Source organism: Chrysemys picta, chromosome 23 (assembly GCF_011386835.1).
Source record: "Chrysemys picta bellii isolate R12L10 chromosome 23, ASM1138683v2, whole genome shotgun sequence".
NCBI classification, from domain to species: Eukaryota; Metazoa; Chordata; order Testudines; family Emydidae; genus Chrysemys; species Chrysemys picta.
In genome coordinates this window covers 20,183,851-20,195,135 of record NC_088813.1, presented here as the reverse complement: position 1 = coordinate 20,195,135, position 11,285 = coordinate 20,183,851, and positions in this window count along the sequence as shown.

The window sequence follows — 11,285 nt, the reverse complement described above, 5'->3', positions numbered from 1 at the left end:
GGGTCACAGGACAGCTTGCACATATGTTGTCCGTCATGCCAGACTCCGGACGCGGTCTCTGCAGCAATGGCGGACAACAGATTATTCACAGTCCAGGGATCACCTGGAAAAGATAGTGACCATCACCCCAGCAGTACTCACCTTGCTGCAATGGTGGACTGATCGCGAGAAGGTCCTAGACAACCCTCCCTCACTCCATCGAGTTGGTGTCGGACACCTCAGACCTTGGCTGGGGTGCAGACCTCGTAGATCTCCAGACTCAGGGTATATGGTCCCCGGAGGATTTGATGCTTCACATAAACGTCAAAGAACTCAGAGCGGTCTGATTGGCGTGTGGCGTCTTCCTACCTCACCTGTCAAGCAATGTGGTGAGAGTTCTGACGGACAACACAGCCTCGATGTTCTACATCAACAGGCAAGGGAGAGCCCACTTGTCGGCTCTCTGCCAAGAGACACTCCGTCTCTGGAACTTCTGCACTGACCATGAGATCCACCTGAAGGCTTGTCACCTCCCTGGCGTCAAGAACACGCTAGCGGATCACCTCAGCAGGGCCTTCTCCTCTCACCACAAGCGGTCGCTCCACCGGGACTTAGCTTACATAGTCTTCCAGAGATGGGGAACTCCCCAAGTGGACCTGTTCGCCACCAGGCAAAACAGAAAATGTCATCGGTTTTGTCTCGGCAAGGTCTGGGCAAGGACTCCCTCTCTGATGCCTTTCTCCTCTCGTGGTCAGGGGGCCTGATTTACATGTTCCCTCCAATCCCACTCATCGCCAAGGTCCTGGTGAAGATCAAGACAGAGCGCGGGTTATCATTATAGTCCCACCGTGGCCTCACCAACATTGGTTCGGCACGCTCATGAACCTGTCAGTGGCCCCTGCCCAACTGACCAGAGCTGCTGTCACAGGACCACAGTCGGCTCTTACACCCCAACCTCGCATCCCTCCACCTCTCGGTATGGATGCTGCGTGGCTGAACCTGGAGGAGTGCTCCTGTTTGGAGGAGGTCCAACAGGTCCTCCGGGGAAGCAGGAAGCCCTCAACTAGACTGACTTACCTGACCAAGTGGATGAGGATTTCCCGCTGGGTGTCCGAGCATGGCATCTCTCCCTCACATTCGTCCATACAGGCTAGACTACCTGCTTCATTTGAGGAACCAGGGTCTGGGACACTCTTCCGTTAAAGTACATCTCGTGGCCATCTCTGCTTTTCACCCACTGATCCAAGGACAGATGGTGTTTTCCCATGACATGACGGTCAGATTCTTGAGAAGTCTCAAGAGACTCTTCCTGCAGGTACAGACTCCTATCCTATAGTGGTATCTTAACTTGGTCCTCTCTAGGCTCACAGGCCTGCCCTTTGAGCCGGTGGATTCCTGCTCCCTTTCCCACCTGTCATGGAAGGTTGCGTTCCTAGTGGCGGTGATGTCAGCGAGACGAGTCTCCGAAATTAAAGCCTTGACCTCAGAACCACCGTACATGGTCTTCTACAAGGATAAGGGTCAGCTGCAGCACCACCCGGCCTTCCTGCCGAAGGTGGTGTCCACCTTCCATATGAACCAGGACATCTTCTGGTGTTCTGCCCCAAACCGCAGAAGACCAGTGAAGAGAGGCGTCTTCACACGCTGGACGTCCGAAGGGCCTTGGCTTTTTACTTAGAACGTACCAAGCCTTTCTGTAAATCAACTGAGCTCTTCATCGCTACAGCAGAGAGGATGAAGGGCCTTCTGGGGTCCTCGCAGAGGATTTCCAATTGGATTACCTCGTGCATAAAGACCTGTTATGACCTGGTAGGGGTTCCGCCACTGCTGATTGTCAGAGCCCACTCAACTAGAACTCAGGTGTCTTCGGCGGCCTTCCCAGCGCACATCTCTATCCAGGACTTCTGTAGAGCCGCAATGTAGTCCTCTGTTCACATGTTCACGGCTCATTATGCCATCACTCAGGAGGCCAGGGACCACACTGGGTTCGGCAGAGCTGTGTTGCCATCTACACGTCCGTGAACTCCTACCCAGGAGTACTGCTTTGAGTCACCTAATATGGAATGGACATGAGCAAGTACTTGAAGAAGAAAAGACAGTTACCTTTTCCGTAACTGGTGTTCTTCGAGATGTGTTGCTCATGTCTGTTCCACAATCCACCCTCCTTCCCCACTGTTGGAGTTTCCAGCAAGAAGAAACTGAGGTGGGGGGAGTCGGCGGTGTCCCTTATACTGCACCATGTGGGTGCCACTCCAGAGGATGTCAGAGCCAGTCCCCTATGGATACTGCTGAGGGAAAAACTTCCAGCACCACTGCATGTGACAAGCACACACACCTAATATGGAATGGACATGAGCAACACATCTCAAAGAACACCAGTTACGGAAAAGGTAACTGTCTTTTTATGTACAGTGATGTATAGACTACTAGCTGCAGTTCAACAAGACAGAAGGATGTTTGGAGGTAGGAAAGATACAGAAAAAATATTTTGAAGTGGTCTTGGTGTTTTACGCTATCATTTTTAATGTCTTTTATCAGTTAATGCCTTATTGTCTGCTTAGCTTGTTTATAGAAAAGGGCACGAAAGGTAGCTAAATAACCTTTAAGGAACTAAATGCAACCTTTATTGCCTACAAATGTGCATAATTGATTTTAAATAATTTGTGGAATTTCATATAACTACACATTGATCATAAACATTTTTCCTAATCTAGTAAGATGTTTTCTTACTTTGTATAAACATTAACATTTTATCATATTTGCATAATTTATTCAACTATGAAATCTATAGACTCTCAACTCTTTTTTTTTTTTTTTTTTTTTAAGAAAAGATAAAGCAAGATAGCTTTCAGGCTAATGTTTCTATTTGATCAGGATTAGTAAAAGCAAAACCATCTGTTTTTCTAGACAGCTGATTCAAGAATACCTGTTTAAAAACTGTCTTCTAGGTAAGAGGGAGATATTAGTTTTCTTTCTTTCAGTGAGATGAAAGGGCTGCGGCCTGCAACAAAGCAACTCCAATAGAAAATAAAGCTTCAAATGTATCACATCAAAGACACTTCTCCCATTGTTAGCCTCTCCTAGACAGGGGAAAATTGGCTCATTAAAAGCAGGAGAAGTACATTGTTTACATTAGCAGGGCCTGATTTACAGCATGCAATGGCTGCCATATTTATATCACCTTGAGGTCTGCTGCCGCAAGAGAGCACTTCAACTTGCATGTGATGGCTCCTTTGAAGGTGCATTCTCTTGAAAAGGATGGCTGTGATTGCCCCTGTTCAGTTTTCACACTCTTTTCTTCACTAATTAGGTTGTTACCGATTGAGCAATATCTAGTAGTTCAGGCATAAAACAACATAGAACTGTCTGCAAAGTTAGCTGCATAATTACATTGATTAAGCAGTAGAGTGCTACAAATGCTGTCTTACTTCAGTATTTAAGTCCTTGTACTTGTGAGACCTTGATATTGTTGGCCATTTGGGCAATGTTTGTCTAATTGCTGGAAATATTTTTTACAGAGACTTTATCAAAATAAATATGACATAACTATTAAAGAACAATGTTACTACATTTCCTTAAGTCATTTCAGAAAAGGCAGGATATTAGAGCATGAAAAATACTTCTGGTCTGGGAAATACAGACTTAAATTATTTTTATGTAATTTTTGTTTTGCCCCTCAAACTCTCCAGGGTGCAGCTGCCAAAGGGAAGTGTACAGATCTATCATTCTTCATTAGTATGTCAGTGCAGGCTAGAAATTTGGAAGTAGGTAACCAGAGGTTTTTCTTGTTTTCTTCATCACAAAAAAGTGTTTAAGATCTGAAGGAGATGCTCAGCTACTGTGGTGATGTGTAAGTGCCACATTAATACCTTGATAGGTAGATTGATGCAGAGATTAAATCAAATCAAACAGAGATTAAAAATGATCTAAGTCCAAATGGATTAGTTCCCACATAGCCTGAATCAGATCCATCATTTCTTAATATTTCTGTTTTACTTTTTATTTTGCTGTTTGAGAGCATTGATTTGGATATGTTTAGGGTGAATGGATGTCTGGGATACACAGAACTCATTTCTAATATTGTGTTTACTGCTGCTTTATCTTGGTGATAATGAAGGCATCAATTAGTGTAAAATGCCAGTTGTTATGCTGATTGACCTGACGTTAACAAACTCATAAGTGTAAAGTTAAGGTACACCTGTTTCAACTGTAATGTCTTTAGATCTCCTTTGGGATTGTAATGGTCAGACAAGTCTTTGACTAGTTGCAGCTCAACTTCCTTCTGATCTATATTTGAGGCCTAATTTTTTGTAACCTGTATGTCATCCATGTCTAGTCCATCCCTGTGTCATTTTGGCAAATGAGACTTCTCTTTCTGTCCCCTGCTAATAGTTGGATTAGCTTTATCCACAGCTTTTATGCCATTTGTATGGATTCAACCTATCCTACTGTTGTTCTGACTATAGAACAAGTAGTATCTATCTCCATCCGGCAACTGGAGTGTCATGCACATTATCACAGCCATGATGCCTACAGGGACCCACAAGGCTGTTGGCGGCATCTTATTGTCAACCCCTCAATCTTTCAGATATGCTCTATCTTAGGTTAACTAGATTTATTGCTCACAGGGTTCTTCTCTGTTAAGCAAAACCTATGTTAGACATAGGATGCAAAGAAAAACCTAAAGGAGGGTGATCTCTTAAGTGAGTCTCTCTCTAATACTATTCTGATTTTTTTTTTCATTCACACATTTTATAGAAGCTGTAACTGGTTTTGTCATTAAGTAATAGGGCTGGTATTTTCAGCCCTTCAGATTTTACATTAAATGACTTACTTTGATTATCAGTTGCCAGTCCCATTTAACTTTGAATCAGTATTGTAGTGGAAAGAGTTTTCCTTTTGCTAAGAGGAGGCCACTGATAATGTTAAGTGGCTTTTTAAATTTGACAAAATTCTTGACACTTAAATCTAGACATCAGGGTATAATAAGCTTCTTAACACAATTGTTCTCCTAACAATAGTTATACATAGGCTTGGAAGGATTACATTTTTATCTGTAAATGTTGGTAAACGTCAATTTCACTGTACATTCCCAAGCCAATGGAAAAATATATCTATCAATAATAATTGAAATGTACAGATAAGTTCTCAAGCAGCATTTTTCTTACTTTACCTAATAGAGTTTAATTAAAGGATATTTACTTTGTATATTTGATGACAATTTGTGTTGTAATAGTTATAAAGCTTTAACTTCTTTATTCTCAACATCTACGGTCATTAAATAATTATAGCTTGGCTTAACAGTGAAATCCTTGCTGATCTTAAACACAAAAAAGAAGCTTACAGGAAGTGGAAGTTTGGTTAAGTGACCAGAGAGGAGTATAAAAATATTGCTCAGGCATGCAGGAGTGAAATCAGGAAGGCCAAATCACACTTGGAGTTGCAGCTAGCAAGAGATGTTAAGAGTAACAAGAAGGGTTTCTTCAGGTATGTTAGCAACAAAAAGAAAGTCAAGGAAAGTGTGGGCCTCTTACTGAATGAGGGAGGCAACCTAGTGACAGAGGATGTGGAAAAAGCTAATATACTCATTGCTTTTTTTGCCTCTGTCTTCACGAACAAGGTCTGCTCCCAGACTACTGCACTGGGCAGCACGGCATGGGGAGGAGGTGACCAGCCCTGTGTGGAGAAAGAAGTGGTTCAGGACTATTTAGAAAAACTGGACAAGCACAAGTCCATGGGGCCGGATGCGCTGCATCCGAGGGTGCTAAAGGAGTTGGCGGATGTGATTGCAGAGCCATTGCCCATTATCTTTGAAAACTCATGGCGATCAGGGAATGTCCCAGATGACTGGAAAAAGGCTAATGTAGTGCCCATCTTTAAAAAAGGGAAGAAGGAGGATCCGGGGAACTACAGGCCAGTCAGCATCACCTCAGTCCCTGAAAAAATCATGGAGCAGGTCCTCAAGGAATCAATTCTGAAGCACTTAGAGGAGAGGAAAGTGATCAGGAACAGTCAGCATGGATTCATCAAGGGGAAGTCATGCTGACTAATCTAATTGCCTTCTATGACGAGATAACTGGCTCTGTGGATGAGGGGAAAGCAATGGACGTGTTATTCCTTGACTTTAGCAAAGCTTTTGATACGGTCTCTCGCAGTATTCTTGCCAACAAGTTAAAGAAGTATGGGCTGGAAGAATGGACTATAAGGTGGATAGAAAGCTGGCTAGATCGTCGGGCTCAACGGGTAGTGATTAATGGCTCCATGTCTAGTTGGCAGCCGGTATCAAGCGGAGTGCCCCAAGGGTTGGTCCTGGGTCCAGTTTTGTTCAATATCTTCATTAATGATCTGGAGAATGGCATGGACTGCACCCTCAACAAGTTTGCAGATGACACTAAACTGGGAGGAGTGGTAGATACACTGGAGGGTAGGGATAGGATTCAGAGGGACCTAGACAAATTAGAGGATTGTGGCAAAAGAAATCTGATGAAGTTCAACAAGGACAAGGGCAGAGTCCTGCACTTATGATGGAAGAATCTCATGCACTACTACATACTAGGGACCGAATGGCTAGGCACCAGTTCTGCAGAAAAGGACCTAGGGGTTACAGTGGACGAGAAGCTGACTATGAGTCAAAAGTGTGCCCTTGCTGCCAAGAAGGCTAACGGCATTTTGGGCTGTATAAGTAGGAGCATTGCCAGCAGATCAAGGGACGTGATCGTTCCCCTCTATTCTGCATTGGTGAGGCCTCATCTGGAGTACTGTGTCCAGTTTTGGGCCCCGCACTACAAGAAGGATGTGAAAAAATTGGAAAGAGTCCAGCTGAGGGCAACAAAAATGATTAGGGGGCTGGAGCACATGACTTATGAGGAATGGGTGAGGGAACTGGGATTGTTTAGTCTGCAGAAGAGAAGAATGAGGGGGGAATTTGATAGCTGCTTTCAACTATCTGAAAGGGGGTCGGCAACCTTTCAGAAGTGGTGTGCTAAGTCTTCATTTATTCACTCTGATTTAAGGTTTTGTGTGCCAGTAATACATTTTAACGTTTTTAGAAAGTCTCTTTCTATAAGTCTATAATATATAACTAAACTATTTTTATATTTAAAGTAAATAAGCTTTTTAAAATGTTTAAGAAGCTTCATTTAAAATTAAATTAAAATGCAGAGCCCCCCCGGACTGGTGGCCAGGACCCGGGCAGTGTGAGTGCCACTGAAAATCAGCTCGTGTGCTGTCTTTGGCACGCGTGCCATAGGTTGCTTACTCCTGATCTAGACTGTTTTCAGTGGTAGCAGATGACCGAACAAGGAGTAATGGCCTCAAGTTGCAGTCGGGGAGATTTTGGTTGGATATTAGGAAAAACTTTTTCACTAGGAGGGTGGAGAAGCACTGGAATGCTAGGAGGTGGTGGAATCTCCTTCCGTAGAGGTTTTTAAGGTCAGACTTTGACAAAGCTCTGGTTGGGATGATTTAGTTGGGGATTGGTCCTGCTTTGAGCAGAGGGTTGGACTTGACCTCCTGAGGTCCCTTCCAACCCTGATATTCTATGATTCTATAGTCTGACCCCTTTATTGTCTCACTCCCCCATCATTTTCAGCAACCTTGAACATTTAAATATGTAAAAACTGGAAAAAATAAAATATTAAAACCCATAATTTTGGTCAACTGTAAAAATTTAAATGGATAAATATTGAATGGATAAAATTAAAAGGCCATTTTGCAATTTGGTCGCAAATTTTTATAAACTTTGATAGCTGACTGATTTAAATATAGGTTCTACAAGAAATTTCTGTCTAAATTGTTCAGTGCTGTTTATACAGTTCTTGCAATGAGTATGATGGCTTATGATGTGATCAGATCCTGTTGAATCCTTATTCACTTTGTCCTGTACATTATGTTGGCAGTCACACAGAAAATCTCATCTTGGATCACTGCCTGCATCCGATTTTGCTAAGATCAGCTGAAGGTGCCTCCATCAGCGATTGTAACCGCCCAATCAACTAGAGCGCAAGCTTTGGCGGCGGCTTTCCTAGCCCATGTGCCAATTCCAGATATCTGCAGGGCCACCACCTGGTTATCTATTCACACATCCGAGATGACACAGGGCTACTGCTTGTGAGTCACCTAGAATGGAATCGACATGAGCAAATGACTTGAAGAAGAAAAAACTTAGCTAGTAACTACCTTTTATAACTGTTCTTCTTTGAAATACGTTGCTTATGTCCATTCCATTACCCGCCCTCTTGCCCCTCTGTCAGAGTAGTCGGCAAGAAGGAACTGAGAGGGCATAGGGTTGGTGGCGCCTAATATACTGACGCATGAGTGCAGCACTCCAGAGAGCGCCACAGACGACCCTATGGATACCGCTAAGGCAAAAGTCTCCGACAACTGTGCACATGGGTGCGCACACACCTAGAATGGAATGGACATGAGCAACACATCTCGAAGTTACGAAAGGTAGGTAACCGTTTTTATCCATTCCTCAGATCATCCTATTAGCTCATCTCGGCACCTGTTCCAGTTTGAATTAATCTTTCTTAAAGATGAGAGACCAGAACTGCACACAGTATTCCAGACGAAGTCTCACCAGTGCCTTCTATGATGGTACTAACACTTCCCTGTCTACGGGAAATACCTCCTTTTCTCAGATATCTGGAAGTTGAGAGAATGAAAGCTGACTGAAATCCGCAGCTTCAGCTGAGCAGTGAGCATTGAGATTCACTCTTTCTCTGATTCTGAAGTGGCATAGGATTGTATTCAGTGAAACTACAGTCTTCTGAGGCTATGTCTACACTACCGTCGTAAGTTGAGCTTAGTTACGCAACTCCAGCCATGTGAATAATGTAGCTGAAGTCGACATAGTTTAGGTCGACTTACTGTGATGTCTACACTGTGCTAGGTCGATGGGAGATCTCATTCCCTGTGGAGTATCAGGGTTGACCAAAGAGTGCTCTGCTGTTGATTTAGCGGGGCTTCACTAGACCCTCTAAATCGATCCTCGGTGCATCGATCCCCGGAGCGTCAGTGCCGTGGTAGTGTAGACATAACCTGAGTTATTCGTTATTTAACTCGGTTAAACTGCTTTGCGTCAAGTTTTGAGTTTATAAAATGTTAAACATGCTGTTTTTTGCACTTTGTTCAAGTTTGACTTTGCTTCATTGGTATTTCAACATCACGATACCATTTATGTAATGATGTGAAAGACAGACATTGAAAACATAGCCATTGATCAGTCTAATAACATTTTTTGATCTCATGGCAATCTCATGTACTATTCTAAGTACCAAATTAGCAATTACAAGGTTAATATCCTTGATGTTTTGTGTTTGATTTAACAGGTTTTCCTGACTATTTGAAGAATAGCTGCAGGTAACAAAGCAGAGCTTATATTTCAGTCCTTTCCTAGCTCTATATATTTCTGCCTTCCACTAGCTGTCATCTTATTGCTATATTTTACTCACACCTAATTGCATACAGTAATAAACATAGAGATGCAGCTCCTTGGCTAATGTAGAGAGCTATGCTTATTTACACACAGTGAAGGTCTAGCCTAGATATGCTCAGAAAGTTACTGTATTGTTCCTTAAACTATTTTAAATCTTTTCATAGATTCATAGATTCTAGGACTGGAAGGGAGAGGTCAATAGGGTAGCAAGGATGGTTTTCAGTGTCATAAGGGTAGCAAGGATGGTTTGCTAGTAACTAGGCCAAATGTCCTAAGAAGTTTTGAGTCTTTTAAAATGATTCTTCTTCTGACCTCCTCCCTCCGTGCAGTAAGAGCTGTTTGTTGTGAGAACAGATTGTTAGAAAGCCTGAAAAGTTTTGCACTCAGGAGAAGGTGGTTGTGCTTAGGTTAGAACTCTGGGAGGTTTCTGTCTAAATGGCAGGGTAGTTGATTGATTATTGTACAACTCTCATTTGTTGGCATTTATTTTTGACATGTTATTAGAAGCTGTGGTTCCCTAATTGGGAAAATAATCCAAATATTTTAAATTTGACTTTATTAGATGCTCTTGATCAAAATTTAAACCATATTACTATACTTTTATGCTTCTCCCTAATCTGGGATTTATTTTAGGTCAGTTGTGGTAAATTAAGTGCCATAAAATAGATTTTTATTTAAAAAAATCTTTTCACTGGCCTTTTTAATAAGGAAGGGACACTTAAAGTGCCTAATTATGTTTCCAACTTAATTTGCAGAGCCCCAGTCCTGCTTCAGTCAATATAAACTGTAATACAAAGGTCACAAAGATTAAATAGCATGTTTAAAAACGGTAATGGCTCCGATAATGCAGATGCTAAGGTTAATTCACATATTTTACAATCTGAAATTTTCAACTAATATGATGAAACAAGAACTGTATTTGTTAGAAGATGAAGGTCTTTGACCTCAACTTCAGCTGACTGATCAGTTGAAATGAAATGTTAATTTTGAAATTGATAGGATCCCCACTATTTTATTTTTTTGAATAGTTTTGTGTTTATAATTAAACAATAACATTTGAAAATGGTTGGTTTAATCAGCACAATCTAAAATCTCTATCATAACTTTCTTGATTTTCATTTCAAATGTCAGAACTCATATGACATAAGACAATTTCCACATTTCTTTTATTGGCTTCTGGATTATGAAGATTCAGTATAGCACCGATATTGTAGAAAACAAGAATATAATCTTCATTCTTCACCATGGAGTTCTCAGTTATCAGGACTGTGCATTACTGCTCTATTGGCAGAAAGTTTAACTTGGTGCTCTTCAAAGCATTATCTGTGTTATCAGTGGTTTTCAAATGATGACAAATCTATCAGAACATGAAAAATGCTTTACTGCAAATAACGTAAAAGTTAAAAATGTAGTGGGGGGCAGGAATACCCTGGGCTTATTTACAGCTCTTTATTAATTTAATTTTCCAAAGCAAATAATGACATGAATTGGCTTGAATAATCTAGAACTGGCTGTGGCTATGAAAGATTTTAAAAAAAAATTCTCTACAAACCAGTTTGAACCACATGCTCTTAAAGTGAATGGGGCTTTCAGGGGATCACAATTCTTGATATACAATGTCTGCAGCAGTGATCTCAGTGCACAATCAAAGTTTCCTCTGAGCCAATGGCTCACTGGACTGACATGGTTAAGGCATGTCATTTTCATAGCCAGTGCTACACAAAGGGATGATACGGTCAGCATCACATCTGACTGCCATTGACTGCCCTAACCCAATTGATCAGGTACCCATTTTGGATCTGAGGGAACTTGAGGTGGCCTTTCAGCATGAGATTGAATGAGACTCAAGCCTACGACCTTCAGAATT